We start from the raw sequence: 14,972 nt of genomic DNA, 5'->3' as shown, positions 1-14,972 counted from the left end.
ACAGGCTTGCCTACAACCGCTTCGGCATTGTCCTGTAATGTCCTAACACACTGATGAATTTGAATACAGCTTCGAATAAAGGAGAGAAACGTTTTGCCCTCGACTTTTCTCCCCAGGTAGTGTTTCAAGAAGTCATGGCAGGCGGTAGAAATCCTCCGGGCTGTTTCTAAACCAACTGGGCTGAAGGTTTAACTGTGGACTTCAAAGTAACGAACCGCTGGCCTGGTCCCGGAAGATACATACAAACGCAGCGTCTCATCTTCGCAGCAAACAATACAATAAAACACACCAGAATGAAGATTGAGGATTGAAAACACCAACAAATTGAATAATCCTTTGTGTTAAACAGTTCTCGTTTGCAAACCCATTCGCTTAGACGTTCATGAACGTTTATTCAACTTTTCTAGACAGGGAAAAGATTTACATGTATGCCAGGACCTTATCAAAGACAAGCAATCTCAAGCCAACTCCCCGAGGCTTTGGAGCGTCAGAAGTAAGTGATCTACCGCGCCAATAGCATTATTCTTGTTACTACACAAAGTTTCAACAGAAACACAAAGCAAACAAAAGCGGTACTTTAGTTGCCTGTTGCCTCTTCAAGTGACGTGAGGAAGTTTAGTGTAGTCTCTCATAGCTGAGGAAAATACATTATAAAAGGGTTTACAATACATTTACAGTCCATTGTGGTACATATCTATCTCTTTTCTTACTGCAAGATTTTTCTTTGTAATTTTAACATTGGTTTATAGGGAGATTGGGCGTATTATCCTTATGTCATTTCAGAAATATTCACTCTTAATTACATAGTTACCATAGTAAGGGGAGTGACACTAAAGAATATGTGGATACATGTAATTTAACAATGTCCACACAGATTTCAAACATATTCTTTAAGTTATATCACTCATTTTTTAATCCTTTAAAGTGTAACTGTCAAATAATTTACATATTAGTCACAGGATTTTCGCCACAAAGATGTCAACCTAACACACTTGCCAGTTCCACATTTAGAGAAAATGGCACAGCATGACATTTTGATTGAAATTGGACAGAGAGCAAAGGCAAGAGCTGTTTTCTAGTCTTTTAATTCACATGACTTCCCTAATGTCATTGTGACAGAATCTTAAAGAGTGGGTTAGACAGTGATCCAATCCCATGGTACTTCAAAGGCTATATTGTCCCTTTGATGTCTGAAATCAACTTTAAAGGAGAATATAATTATATAAGTCAGACGATTCAAATTCACAAAACTCTCATGATGGTACAGGACAAGAAAACTAATGAAATTCCACTTTTCCGAGTTCCTGAAGTGGTGATTAGTTCATGTTCAGCTTTACATAGAGACAAATCATGCTGTGCAGCAGTTCCCATGTTGATCGAATGTGTTACCGTCTTTTTTCTGTTTGTCCAAATCTTTATTCTCGGACGCATGGTTTAAGGTGACATGTAATCCACTTCACAATTAATTGGCACTGGGGATTGCCAAGCAATTAACTGAACATATTTGTATTTATTTAGATGATCAATATTTCTCACGGCATCCTGCAACAAACTTGTAGATTTTAGATCTGCCACATGTTGCTGAGTGTTTTTAACATATTGCCGCTTTTTTACAAATATGCACAATCACAAGCCTTTCTTGTTTGATTACATTGACATCCTGCCAACCACTTCCTGCATGCTGGAAGCTCGTCTGATGATTGAGACAAGCTTATTTTTTGAAATGTAAAATGTTCACTGCAAGGTGTTATCAAAAAGCTGTATGACAGTGATTGTGTTTCTCAGTCCGTCAGTCTGCGTTTGCATTAACATGTATGTGTGTTACAGTGTGATTATGAAGAGTTCATTCGTAGCCACTGTTTATGCTGGAGGGCTTGGTAAAACAAACATTGCCGCCACAAATTCAACAATCCAGCGACCAAAATTCACAAAAAGTTTCCAACACTTTGCAAATGGAAGTGCTCGCTGTCTGCGAGATTGGACACAAAATGACAAAAAGGCTGAGCTGCGCCAACATTGTGACATTTAAGGGGCACTTGGCTGATCAGCAAAGACCAAATTAAAGCCATGAAATATGTAGCTATACTGTTATCTGCGCATTAACTTCTCTAAGTCAGCTTTAAAAGGAGAATTGAGATAAAATGTATTTTTTGAAGTGCAGGACAAGTGCGATATTTCACATTTGGGATAAGATGTTATCTTTGCTCAAATTAAATTAGGCCGCACATATCACTGCAAAAGGAAAAAAAGGAGTCCTCAGACAGTTCCATTTTTGCTGACAGACAGGAAGCTTCCTTAATGCTTCGCTCAGTCTGCTTATAATGACATGTTAAGATCAGACTATTCAACTATTCAGGATATTTTAATTTTTAATGCATTTCTATATAAAACTTCTGTGATACAATTTTTGCTTTTTTAATTCATCTGTAAATTGTCATGAGGCGCTAAACCCATGAGACCACACCTGTTGACCCTTGAATGCCCACTCTTGTGTTCAGCAGTGACAAAAGAGAGAGGGTGCTGTAAAGTAACCACAAGAAGCCCCTTTTTGATGTTGACCCTGCCCTGACCCCTTTGTTGGGGCCCTAACCATTTCACAGGGAGATCCAAACGCTTTAAAAGCACAATACAGGACGAGAGTGCCGTCACTGACTTGCTAGAAGCCCCAATAAAACAGGGTGACCTGGAGGCTAATTGAGAGCTTGTGGTTGGGAAGAAATTAAAGGCATCTGGTGTATCACCGCAGATTGAAAATGAAGGTTCTCTTTAATTAGAGCCTGCATTAAAGGCACAGAGAAAGTATGCATTTCACCACTGTTAGTACAGGTGTCACACCAGGATACATGGCAATAGAAAGGTCACTTTAATCATAGAAGTGAAGTTGGTTTCTTTCTTCATGTAGTATAGAGCACTTTTGATGGTGTATCATTGGTTTTGGGGAGTAACTAAATACATGTAATGGAGTTATGTAATTTACTTATAATATAAATGTAAATGTTATCAGCTAAGAAAACACATTTAGTCTTAGTTGTAGTTATATATATATAAAAAAAGTTTGACAGTATCAGTGTTAACTACTCTTGTGAGGTTTAGCTTTATGTTTTCAGTACTTCTTAAGTTTAAACAAAATGTAATACATTTGTTAGAAAAAATGATCAAAGGTTAATCAAATGTAAAAGTTACATATTACATCAACCCTCCCAACACTGACTGTTAGTTGCATCACTCAAACTGTAGGCCTGTCCCTTGTTGTCGCTTTTGTATTGACATCACACTCCAGCCCATATGTTTCCATAAAGTTAACAATACATTCTGTACAGCCTGTTTTATCGCCATTTCCTTTGCTCAAATCCTATACTTGTTCTAAAATAGCTCAGAAAAACAGAGGAGAGGGTGGCTAATTGCAAATAACCCAATATTTTGGAGTTCAAAGGCTTTGGTGGGTTTCAGTGATAATTTTGGCTGAAGCATCACCATAAACACTAATAAAATTAAGTGCGTCGGAGGGAGGAGGGGGCGTGGCCAGGCGTCCCTTTGAACAGACCCTGTGATCAGTTCCCCCTCTCAATTAGCGTATTGTCCACTTGTCCTTTCAGCTGGGAGGGAGGGGGCAGTCTCCCCCCTAGCTTCCCTTTGAAGTGATTATCCCTTTATCTCAAGCCTGAGCGAGGAATATCTTGGGGGACAATGGCAAATTAAAGCCCATATGGAGAGAAGCGTGAATGTCTGTTTGTAGGCTCAGAGAGAAATAGAAAAAAAAGGAGCAATAGAGAAATAAATAGAGTGTGGAGCGAGAGAGAGGGAAAAAAAGGGCAAATATCATCATTCTGTTTGCATGAGCTGAAGGGTGAGTGGTAGATGTCAACACTCATTCAAAAAAGTAATTTAGGGCTTCTGCCTGAGTTGACACTTGTAGCAGAGAGACTTTAGAAAAGCTAAAGGAAAGAAGGGGGGGGGAATGTCGACGGAGGAATGGAGAGATAGAAGGATGAGCATGAAGAAGAGAGGAGTGCAGTTGTCAGCAGAATCAGATGGCGGTCAGGCAGACAGGCTTGAAGAAGATACAATTAAAGTGTGGAGTTAAGACGGGCTTTGAAGTTGGACATGGTGCATAATACCCTTAAAGTTTGAGAAGCCAGTCATTCATCCGCTTGTTATGGCTTGTTAAGACCATTCCTTTTAAACGGCCCAATTTGAGAAAATACACTTTAATTTTAACTTTTGAAAAGGTCTAAATGTCTTCAAAGTGACAACAATCAGGTAAGGGTTTCAAAAAGGTTGAAACAGGAGTGGTCATCTTTTGAAATTGGAGTGAGGGATTTGCTAAATAAGGTGTGGGGGTGTGGGTGAGCGCTTAGGATGAATAATTACTTTCTCTTCCCACTCTGCCTCTTTTTTCTCACAATCCTGTTTTTCGGTGGCTTAAAAGTTTAAAAATGTATAGAAACAATGCCTCTGATGCTTGGCCTAATCCTTTTTGGCTTGGCAAACCTTTGTGGTAACCAAAACCCTATCTGATGTGAGCAAATGTTGGCCGAGCCAGCATGTACAGACGGATAGAATGTGCGTATTTACTCGGTGCATAATAATATAAACAGCTGAAAAAGAATATAAAACAACGACTTTCTGCACACCTACTGCATGCATGCAAAGAATAGAAAACTATTCATCACAAATTGCCTGAATTGTAATAACTGTTATTATCCCTATACCCACATAATGTAGTATTATCCTGCATTCTCTTTATAAGTGTGTCAATTGTTCCTGCAGTAATTCCACTAAAACAATGCCATGTGTATTCATGATGCCTATTTATCGCGCTCGACACATCAAGTGATCCTCCTTGCGATTGTGAAAGTGAGACAAATGTGTGAGTGTTCACTTTGAGCCACATTAGCCATCCTTAATGAGCATCAGACAAATGATGTAGAAAAATGCTTGATATGAAGCAACGGTTAGGCCTATTAGAGGCTGAACAAAACCTTTTACAGAGCAACACTGGTTCAAACTGACAACGGCTAACTGGCCAAGGCTCGGCCTGACAGCAAATCCATGCACTGATAAGGCAAATGAAGTGGCGCTATTGATCAAATGATTCAGTGTTCAACTGAGTTCTGGACAAGACATCAGAGAGAGACAACAGTGACACCATAAAACAAACAGAAGGACGTCACAGTGGTTCATTGTTGGATTTACAATCTTTACAGCTAGCTATTGTGCTATCAACTTATCCACATCCTGTCATTTCAGACACGCTCCAGCAGAAAATTGCCGGTGATTGCTGTGTACAGGGGCGCCGCCAGGGATTTTGGGCCCTATGAAAAGATATCACAATTGGTTACTTACATTTTTTTTTCTTAATGTTCTAAAATGTTTGGGCCCCTGTCAGTCACGGGCCCTTAGAATCGTCCTAACTTTTCACCCCCTTACGGCGCCCCTGGCTGTGTGTCCAAACACAGTCTAAGATTGTATGGTAAAAACAAAGCAATTCCTTGTGTTTGGCACTAACCAATACTATTTCATCACCATCCTGTTTTCATTGTTAAATCTTTTCTGTCCACATGTCGCCCATCTCGCACCGAGCTGCTTCCCACTGTTTTTTATAAAAGCTTTTACAGGTCGCTATGACCAAACTCACAATCAAAGGTTTGAGTTTGATGGGAGCATCAATACCAAAGGGAGGACAAAATAATACAAACACCACATTTAAAGGATTCCTAGCCTTGAAGTTAGTGGATTGCGATTACAAAGGCTGCTACAGCTGATTGCCAATTAGCACTATGTGTCAGCTCTGAAGAGTGTCGGAGTGACAACTGACACTTTTATATGTTCATGTTCAAAGCAGACATCAGTACAAAATCTGCAAAATAGTTTAGGATTATAATTGCAAATGTGAAAACAGTAAAAAAAGAAAATCAATAAATAAAAAAGCATCTCAAATCTATTTCCATTATTTTCAAAAGAGATATAGCTACTTTCATTAGGAACAGTGGTTCCAAGTCTCGGTTTAGAAACCTAAGGAGGAAGTACCTAATTGGCAGACAACATTGTTGATATTGTAGCATTGACTGAGTTGCCGTCTTAGATTTGAGCTGTTGCCATCTTGGGTTTTTGGAACAAGAAGCGACACAAGAGGGTGTATCCAAGTACAATCAAACCCTGAACAAGATATCTCTAGCCAACCAACATTTAAAATAAACTTCTATGAACTGGAAACATTTTTCGGAAGGGTTCTGAGCTGTAAGACAAAAACAGGGACAAGACCTGAACCTGAAAACTTTGTGTTAGTAATGTCAGTCACAAGGCAGCCATAAACTGCACGACCTGCTTAATGGTCTATTTTCCTCTAAATGGATCTGTAATTTACAAAATGAAATTGCTGTATTGAAGACGAATTGAAACTCACCCTTGAGAACATGAAGATATTAAAATGTTTACTGAGGTAATATATAAAGTGAGAAGTAGGATCATCATTGTGCTAGTGACTTATCCGACCGGCCCACATCGTCCGATCGGCCCATTGGGATTCGGCCCATTGGGATTCGTCCCGAACGTCCCGATGGCCAGTCCGCCCCTGCACTCTGTTCCACTTTGCTTTCCACCTTGCAAAATAAAAAAGGCCTTGCCTCCTGCATTGGGACTTAACAGTAAAATTGTGCAATGAAATGCCTATCGATGACTGCTAAACAGCACATTTCAAAAGGGAGGTGTTCTTGGTATTTCTGATTTCAGGGCATTGCCATGGCTGATCAAGCAGGAAACATAGGCATGAGCAATACTCTTTTGTCTCCAAATCTTTCCAATTAAATACAATTTCCTATTGTATTGCTGTACAAAAAGCGTACAGTAAAGTAATTTGGAAAGGGAAAAAAGGTTCAGAAATGTAGAAACATGAATATCATGCATATACAGATTGCCTCACTGAAACAAGAGGTAACAAATATGTCATAAAAATCCGTAAAATTACATCTGTCAACTGGATGTTTTGGCATATGAGATGATTAGCTGCCAATCATGTGTGGTGATGGTTGGTTGTGTTTATTTATCTAGATGTTTTATTATGTGTATGGCTCGCTCTGCTCCGCAAATATCTAATTGATTAGATTTGCAAACGGTTAGCCTATGGATTGTTTAAACATTAGAACATGGTTGTTATGCATAAAACATGCATATTCATACCCATACTTCTCCTTTTTACCTGATGTTTTGCTATGTAGGCTAATATGCATGAAAGTAGCAACAACAATGACAACAACATTGCTCACATTTTGCGAGGAAGTTAACCAGCTCTTGGTTTTACACCTAGGGAAAAGAAAAAGCTATGTAATTGTGATTTTTTATTTTATGCAAAATAAAAATAAACATGTTAAGCTCTGAGCAAGAAGCTATCAGTGACCACGTTACCAGGTTTATGGTTTTCAATTTGCACAGGATTCTGAACATGTTTTGGTTGTTGGTGGAAGTCAACAACATACCATTAGATGGAAAAGCAAACCCAATTACTTTTACTTAAGCCACATCAGACATGCACTGCACCCATGAAATTATCTAGACATTTCTTGGGGGATATCAAATGGATTTTATCCTGGTAGTTCCCTAGTACTAAGTCTGTGTTTCCTTTTACTTCAACAAGACTAAACTGCTTTTCAGAGAAGGGCTCCAACATCAACGACCTGACTTTCAACATCGACATCTGTTGTTTCCCGCCTCAGGTTTACAAGGAACCTGGGAGTTTGACCTTGGACGAACAACTGTCCTTTACCACCAACAACGCTGCAACAACCAGCTCCTTCAGATACACTCTTTACAACACCAGGAGGATACGTGCCCTGCTGACCCAGAAGGCCACACAGCTAATTCAGAATGCAGCAGCCTGACTGGTCTTTGACCCCCCTAATTTCTCACAAACTACACCGCTCCTCCTTTCCCTTCACTGGCACAGTAGCTGGCCAAATCGTGTTATAGTCACAACATTTAATCTATTGATTCGTGTTCACCATCACGATTTCTCCCTTTTTTCTCGTGTCACACAGAACGATTTTTAAAAGCAATGTATTTCTATTGGTAGTATGTTTCATGCCTGCACCACGTCTTTTTGTCCGGTCGGGTCTTGGAAGACCGGAAGCTGTGTGGTTCATAAAAACATGTTCTTACTCAATATCAAGCCACGATTATTGTTTTTATTTTAACTTCTATAATGTTGGACTTTTTTTGCCGTTCGTGAGGCAAAGAAATGGGGCTCAGAGCCTCAGAATACTGAAATCTGTATTTTTAAAATATTTGTTTCCTTCTAATTTGTTATTCTTTTCTAAATAACACACTGTTATTTACTCAATAATAACACACAATTATCCTTGTTTTTATTTATTTGTTTAGTTCTATAATCTCTGGCTTTTTTGCCGTCCGTCAGGAACTGAATTTCAAAATAAAGTCACCGGAAACAGAACTGATTACCCAAGATCCTCAGCTATGGTTGAAGCTCGGTGATTGGATGTTTTAGTCGCAATGCACGTTGGGATATGGTGTTTATGCGATATAAAATCCGAAAACATTTAAAAAAAAAGAAGAAAAGAATACTTTAATCCGAGTGTGCTTGTTTTTCTCTTTGGAAGTCATCACATAACGGCATTGTAATACACGGTTCGGCTGCATTAAATAATACACATCTGCCGTAGTTCTTTATTTATAGAGCCCTGATTAGAAGACCTTTGGACAAACTGGAAGAACTGCCGCCGAAACTGAATACGTGACGTGGATCATAAATATATCAGCAACCACCTAGTGGTTAAAGCACGTTATTGAATTTTTTTGTTTGTTTTTTGTTTTTGTTATCTTTGATGAAAAAAATATTAAGAGTACATACAAAATAGGGGGAAAGTAGAAGGTCAATGATAGAAATATAGAATATAAAAAATCAAGAAGATACTGTAAGTGATCTCTACAATAAAACAGTTTAGTGCCGGATGTACAAAGATATTAATATGAGGATGTGCAAAACAGACAAACTAATAAGGCTTTATTTAAACATTAAAGAATACTTTAGGTTAAGGTCTTCTTTTAAATAAGAAAAAAGCTTTGGGGGTATCTACAGATAAATATTAAGCCTGACAAAGTACTTAACGTCTAATATATTGCTTTCCTGCAATGTTAACTATGTAGAAGCACTTATTTTAAATGATATTATACATATGTATTATACTCTTGTAAGATGTATGTAGATAGTATAAGAAATGTGCAGAATACGACAGTTTAATGGTGGAGGTATACACACATATTGATAGATGTCTTGTAATGCACTGTTGAGGAACCTGCAACCCACGTTTTTCATTCATTGCATAACTACACCGTAGTTGTGTATATGATATGTCAATAAACCTTAAAAAATCTTGAAATCTTGAAAGGGATGTGCAAAATAGTCATTATATACAGTCTATTATTAACTATTAGTAGAGAATAACGAGTAATGAATATACTTTATAGGGATCTGCAGATAAATGTTTAGTTTTCTCAAGCACCAACTATCAAATATCTCTCCTGATTGTTGGCACTTGACAATCACCTTCACTGAATTTTACTCAGGTGTAACTAAAGCCTGCTTTAAGGGTTGTTTATATTTCACATCATTAATCAGAATCTGCAAAGTAACTAAAATAAATGTAGTGGAGTAAAAATACCAGGTTAACCTCTGAATTGTAGTGGAGTAGAATTACAAAGTAACAATAAATTGCATGTTTTACATGCTGCTGTGTATTACTTGGGATCAATAAAGTATATCTTATCTTATCTTAAGATGATCGATGACTACTGCCATATTTGCAAAATGTGCCTCTGAACCTTGACAAGTGCATGTTTCAAGGCTTATCAATTAACAACAGGAGGGGTCACAGACATTAGACCAGCTATTAGGGGGTTGGGCTGGACCCGTTCGAGTCCTATTTTGGATAGTCTGCCGTGGTTTCATTCCATTTCAAAGAGCTGTTTGACGCTCGGCGTAACCTTGGCGCACTGCCACTTCAACATCCAATCATAGAGCTTGAAGACTAATCACGGGGTTTGTCAAGCAAAGGGACTGTAGTCCCAAACGATAGCTGAGGATTATGGGTAGTGTAGTGTCTTCGGCCATCCTAAACTCCGAAAAAACTATTTGTTTCTCCGAATCGAAGGGGAAAAACACAGAAGCATTGTACACAATTTAAACCAATCAATGTTGTGTAATTAACAAGGATAATCTGATGTTTTTAGTTGACAGTGAGGGGAATACTTTCGGTTTTACTCTATATACAGTCTATGGTTTTACTATGAAAACTTTGAGACCGGAAATACGGTTTTCACCCGAAGCTGTTGCCTGGCAACGCAATTTTGTTGATAGTTTATTTTGAAATTCAGTTCAATTAAAAAAAAACAGAGATTATAGAATTAAACAAATAAATAAAAACAAGGATAATTGTGTTATTGTTGAGTAAATAACAGTGTGTTATTTAGAAAAGAATAACAAATTAGAAGGAAAAAAAGATTTAAAAAATACATATTTCAGTATTCTGGGCCCCATTTCTTTTCCTCACGGACGGCAAAAAAAGTCCAACATTATAGAATTAAAAATAAAAACAATAATCGTGGCTTGATATTGAGTAAGAACATGTTTTTATGAACCACACAGCTTCCGGTCTTCCAAGACCCGACCGGACAAAAAGACGTGGTGCAGGCACGAAACATACTACCAACATTGCTTTTAAAAAATCGTTCTGTGTGACACGAGAAAAAGGGGAAAATCGTGTTGGTGAACACAACAATAGATTAAATGTTGTGACTATAACACGAAATGCCGTGAGACTGGGTTGGATCAAGACACTGGTCTTGTACAGTCTACCGTGCTGTACAAGGATCAGGCCCTTCCTCCAGGACATTTTTACACCATATTCCCGAACTCACTCCCTTTACTCTGACCTGCTAACAGTTCATTCTACAAATCCTTAGTCTACAAATCCTCAGTCCTTGACTGAAAACCAACCTGTTTCAACTGGACCATGGCCTTTAAAATATATTGAAAACAATATTAACAATTTAAAAAAAAACATAAAGTTTCTAAGTAGTACTTCATACTGTTTGGACTGGGCTAAAGTCGTTTTGGATAAGGCAGAATGAAATGAAATATGAAATTGAGCCCATATGGGGAAAGACCGCTCATGGTCCGTGACATTCATTGGCATAAAACTAGAATCAAGACTCAATAAGAAGGACCACTGACATGAACAATAGCAGCAACACTTCAGTTACATATTCTTCTATCTTTAAAGGGGCTATAAGAAGCAATAGTCAGTATGAAGTTAAACAAACAGTATATAGACAGTGCCACCATTCCTATAAATGGTGTGCATGCATATGTAACTGTGTAATCTGTATTATGCACACCTAACATACATCTAATCTACTTCTGTTAGATTAGATGAAGTTTGAAACATACAGTATGTGTGTGTGTTGTTGACTTTATTCGGTGAGGTTATGATATTGTTTCAAGATGAAGAGTTAAACCCACCGGCTGTGAATAAAGGAAGTCCTGGATGCAGCAAAAGAGAGCCATCATCCAGGACCTCGGCTCTGGCCAGCTGCATATTGTTCCCGGGAGAGTTTCAAAATCCATAACTAAAACTAAGATAAAAGTGTTTTGACCCTATTGTGGGATGTTTCCCAGTGTCATACTCAGCAGGTGTGCACAGGGAGGGTGAGTTTCAAAACACACTGCACAGCAGATAGGCAAAGAGAAACATCAACAAAGCACCGCTGCTATGCACCTCACTGACTGCACTGACAACCGACAGGGAAAACATTCCCACAGCGAGAAAAAAGATGGAGAGAGGGTGAAGAGAGATATAGAGAGATGTAAAGTGAAAAACAAAAAGAGAGAGGGTCAAAGAGAGATGAAGACAAAGAAAGAACACTTATTTATGTCTTATTCCTTGTCAATTTGCTTTAGCACCACTGGATTTAAGATCACAATTTTCATTGTCATGCCAGCGACAAGGCATTTGAAATTCAAAGTTTTGAAAGAAGTGAGCAGCTGAGAAAGGGAGGAGAAATGCAGGCAGATAGGACAATAATGGAAATACCTGTACAATCTATTGCTATCACAAACAACAGCTGCACAACAGTCAGTTTGGCACAGTCTGTGTCAGAGCTGTTGACTTTGGATGTGTTAGTTTGTGTTTTTCAAATGGATTGCATTGTACCAAAAATGCACTCATTAAAACTTGACCTAGTAGACGTGATGAGTCGGCGAAAAGAAACACCACATTTCAATTGCTATCAGCATAATTAACATGGCTGCTTTCAGTTGTGATTAGGAGCATAGACTTAAAGTGATATGGCCCTATTGTTAAGTTCCCACAAACCTAAGGGGAAAAATAAGTAACAAATGATAAAATATAGCGGTGCAGGAATGAGTCTTAAAACCCGGAAACAACTTGGCATTTTACCACTTCCTGTCTCCTTCTCTCAACGTTTTTTGAACATGTTTGTGCTTAGACGTCAGAAGTGAAGTCTGTGTGTAGCGCGCCGCGAACTGACAAGATTTTCACATTTCATTTATCAAATGTGTCAGTAAAAACGCTATAGGCTTAGCGATGGTGCTGCACAGCCATGCTATCATGATGTAATTCATCATAGCTTTTTATTTCTGGTGATACCATTTAAATATGATATAGTTGGTTTATCATGTGGAGACTACCCTGTTGAGCAAAACATGTAAGTATGATAAATGTCTGTTTGCATAAGAGCTTATGTTTTACAAAATACCAAAATCCAATGTAAAAATTCCCATTGCTTTTTCTCGAGGGACCACTTGTGATGCTAATTTCAGAGTCAGCCTACACAAATATGTCATCACTGTACCACTCTATAACCCTGGCAGAAAAGAAAGCAAGGAAACTGGAAAATCGGGACTCCTAGCGGGAGCCTTCAGAAGCTCCAATACGTACAGAACAGTGCCGCTAGGATCCTGATGAGGGTGAGAAAATACAACCACATCACACCCGTTCGTCATTCCCTCCACTGGCTTCCTGTCTCACTCAGGATCGAATACAAGATCGCACTACTGACCCATCTATGCATCCACGGGAACAAACCTCCACACGCAACCTCCGCTCCACAACCAACCATCGGCTTCGCCCCCCGAGGACCAAACTCCACACAATGGGGGATCGGGCTTTCTGTGCAGCTGCTCCTCACCTGTGGAATTCCCTCCCAGACCACCTGAGGACTCCCAGACCACCTGAGGACTCCCAGACCACCTGAGGACTCCACAGACCACCTGAGGAATCCCAGACCACCTGAGGACTCCACAGACCACCTGAGGACTCCCCAGACCACCTGAGGACTCCACAGACCACTGACGCCTTCAAGAAAGGCCTAAAAACCTTTCTTTTAAAAAAATCTTTTGATTAAACTTTTGTTTCTTTTGTTTGTTTTTAAAATGCCTCCTGTAGCACCTTGGGATTGCTGTTAGCAATGAAAGGTGCTTTACAAATCGAATTTATTATTATTATTATTATTCCTACTGCATCTGCGCCAGCTCTCGACCCCGAATACACCAAGAGCCGCTTACATCAGAGGCTAAGGTCGGAGGCTGGGGCGAAAGGAACCTGAGCAAGAACAGTGGGGAGTATAGAGAAGAATCAAAGTTGATTCAGTAGCATTAACAGCAGGAATGCAAAGGGTTAAAACACAACAACACACGTAAAGGTTGTGCAACATAAACAAGGCACACATGTGACATTATTTATTTTTCACCAGATTTGAATGATGAGCTGTTTGCTATCATTGGCCAAATGTAACACAAGCACAATGCTTCAGCTGGATAAGCTTTCTTTCTGTCTACCGTGTAATCAAGAAATAAACATATCAGATTATCAGTAGATGGATCATAGTGAAACATATGGGTATTCAAAGCAATTATAATAGCAATTAGATACAAATTTGATAGAAAAGATAGTATAGAAAAATTGTTGCGCAGGTGTTTAAGCAGCAACAGAATAATAGCTATCACAAAATCATTTTTGGTTCCAATTTGTGAAAAATAAATCCATAGACTTCACTTTTCAATTTCTGAAATGCTACTGAAACTTTCCTTCTACTCCCATCAGCCAATATTGCCACGTCCATTCCACAATGAGGCAGTAGTAGGGCAGGAGAGTAACAGAGACTCTGGGAGCGAGGGGGTCAACAGAGTTCACCAGGCCTCCCTTTAATGAGGAGCAGCGCCTAGGAGAGGAGCAGAGGGGGGGGGGCGCCAATCACCAGCGCTCCTCCTGCGCTGCTGAAACGTGTCAACAGAGCAGTGTGAGACACTGTTTGCCCTCACACACCTGAAGAGGATGGGATAGGTGGAAGGAAAGAAAAACAGTCTAGAAGGAGAGGGCTGACAGAAATCAGGATTCCCCCCCACCCTCCCACCTCCCACCTTTCTCCCTCTCAGAATAAAATCCAGTGCCATAAAATGTAAGAGCAGGCAAACAGCTCCTCCCCAGCTTGTCGGGGCGTTTGTTTTAAAGTGGAAATGAGGCTGATGGCGCACTTGGCGATTAGCCCTGCGGCTAACATGAAAGGAGAGGAAAAGACAGCTGCTAATTTTCTCCTTTGACCTTTGGCTCCCGCTGGTATTTCATACAAACGCTGATTTATGGAGGAGCCTAACAGCTCACTGCTACTGGAGGGATTACCGTAAGAGAAAGAGGGAGGGAAGAGAGGAAGAAGCTGACCTCTCACAGTATCTCATTTCATTCATTTCATCTTTCTGTTTCTATCGCCGTCCTTTTTACTTCACATGTCCTTCTCCTCACTGCCATATCTCTTTGTCGATTTCCCTTTGTTTCTCTGTCTGTCCGCCTTAGTGAATTTTCAACTCTTTATCTATTTCTATCTCTATCTGTAGTCTGTCTCTGCCTGCATTTCTCCTTCATCCTGCCCACCGGCTTCCACCC

Source organism: Trematomus bernacchii, unplaced genomic scaffold, assembly GCF_902827165.1.
Source record: "Trematomus bernacchii unplaced genomic scaffold, fTreBer1.1, whole genome shotgun sequence".
Classification (NCBI taxonomy): Eukaryota; Metazoa; Chordata; class Actinopteri; order Perciformes; family Nototheniidae; genus Trematomus; species Trematomus bernacchii.
This window is presented reverse-complemented; position numbering follows the sequence as displayed.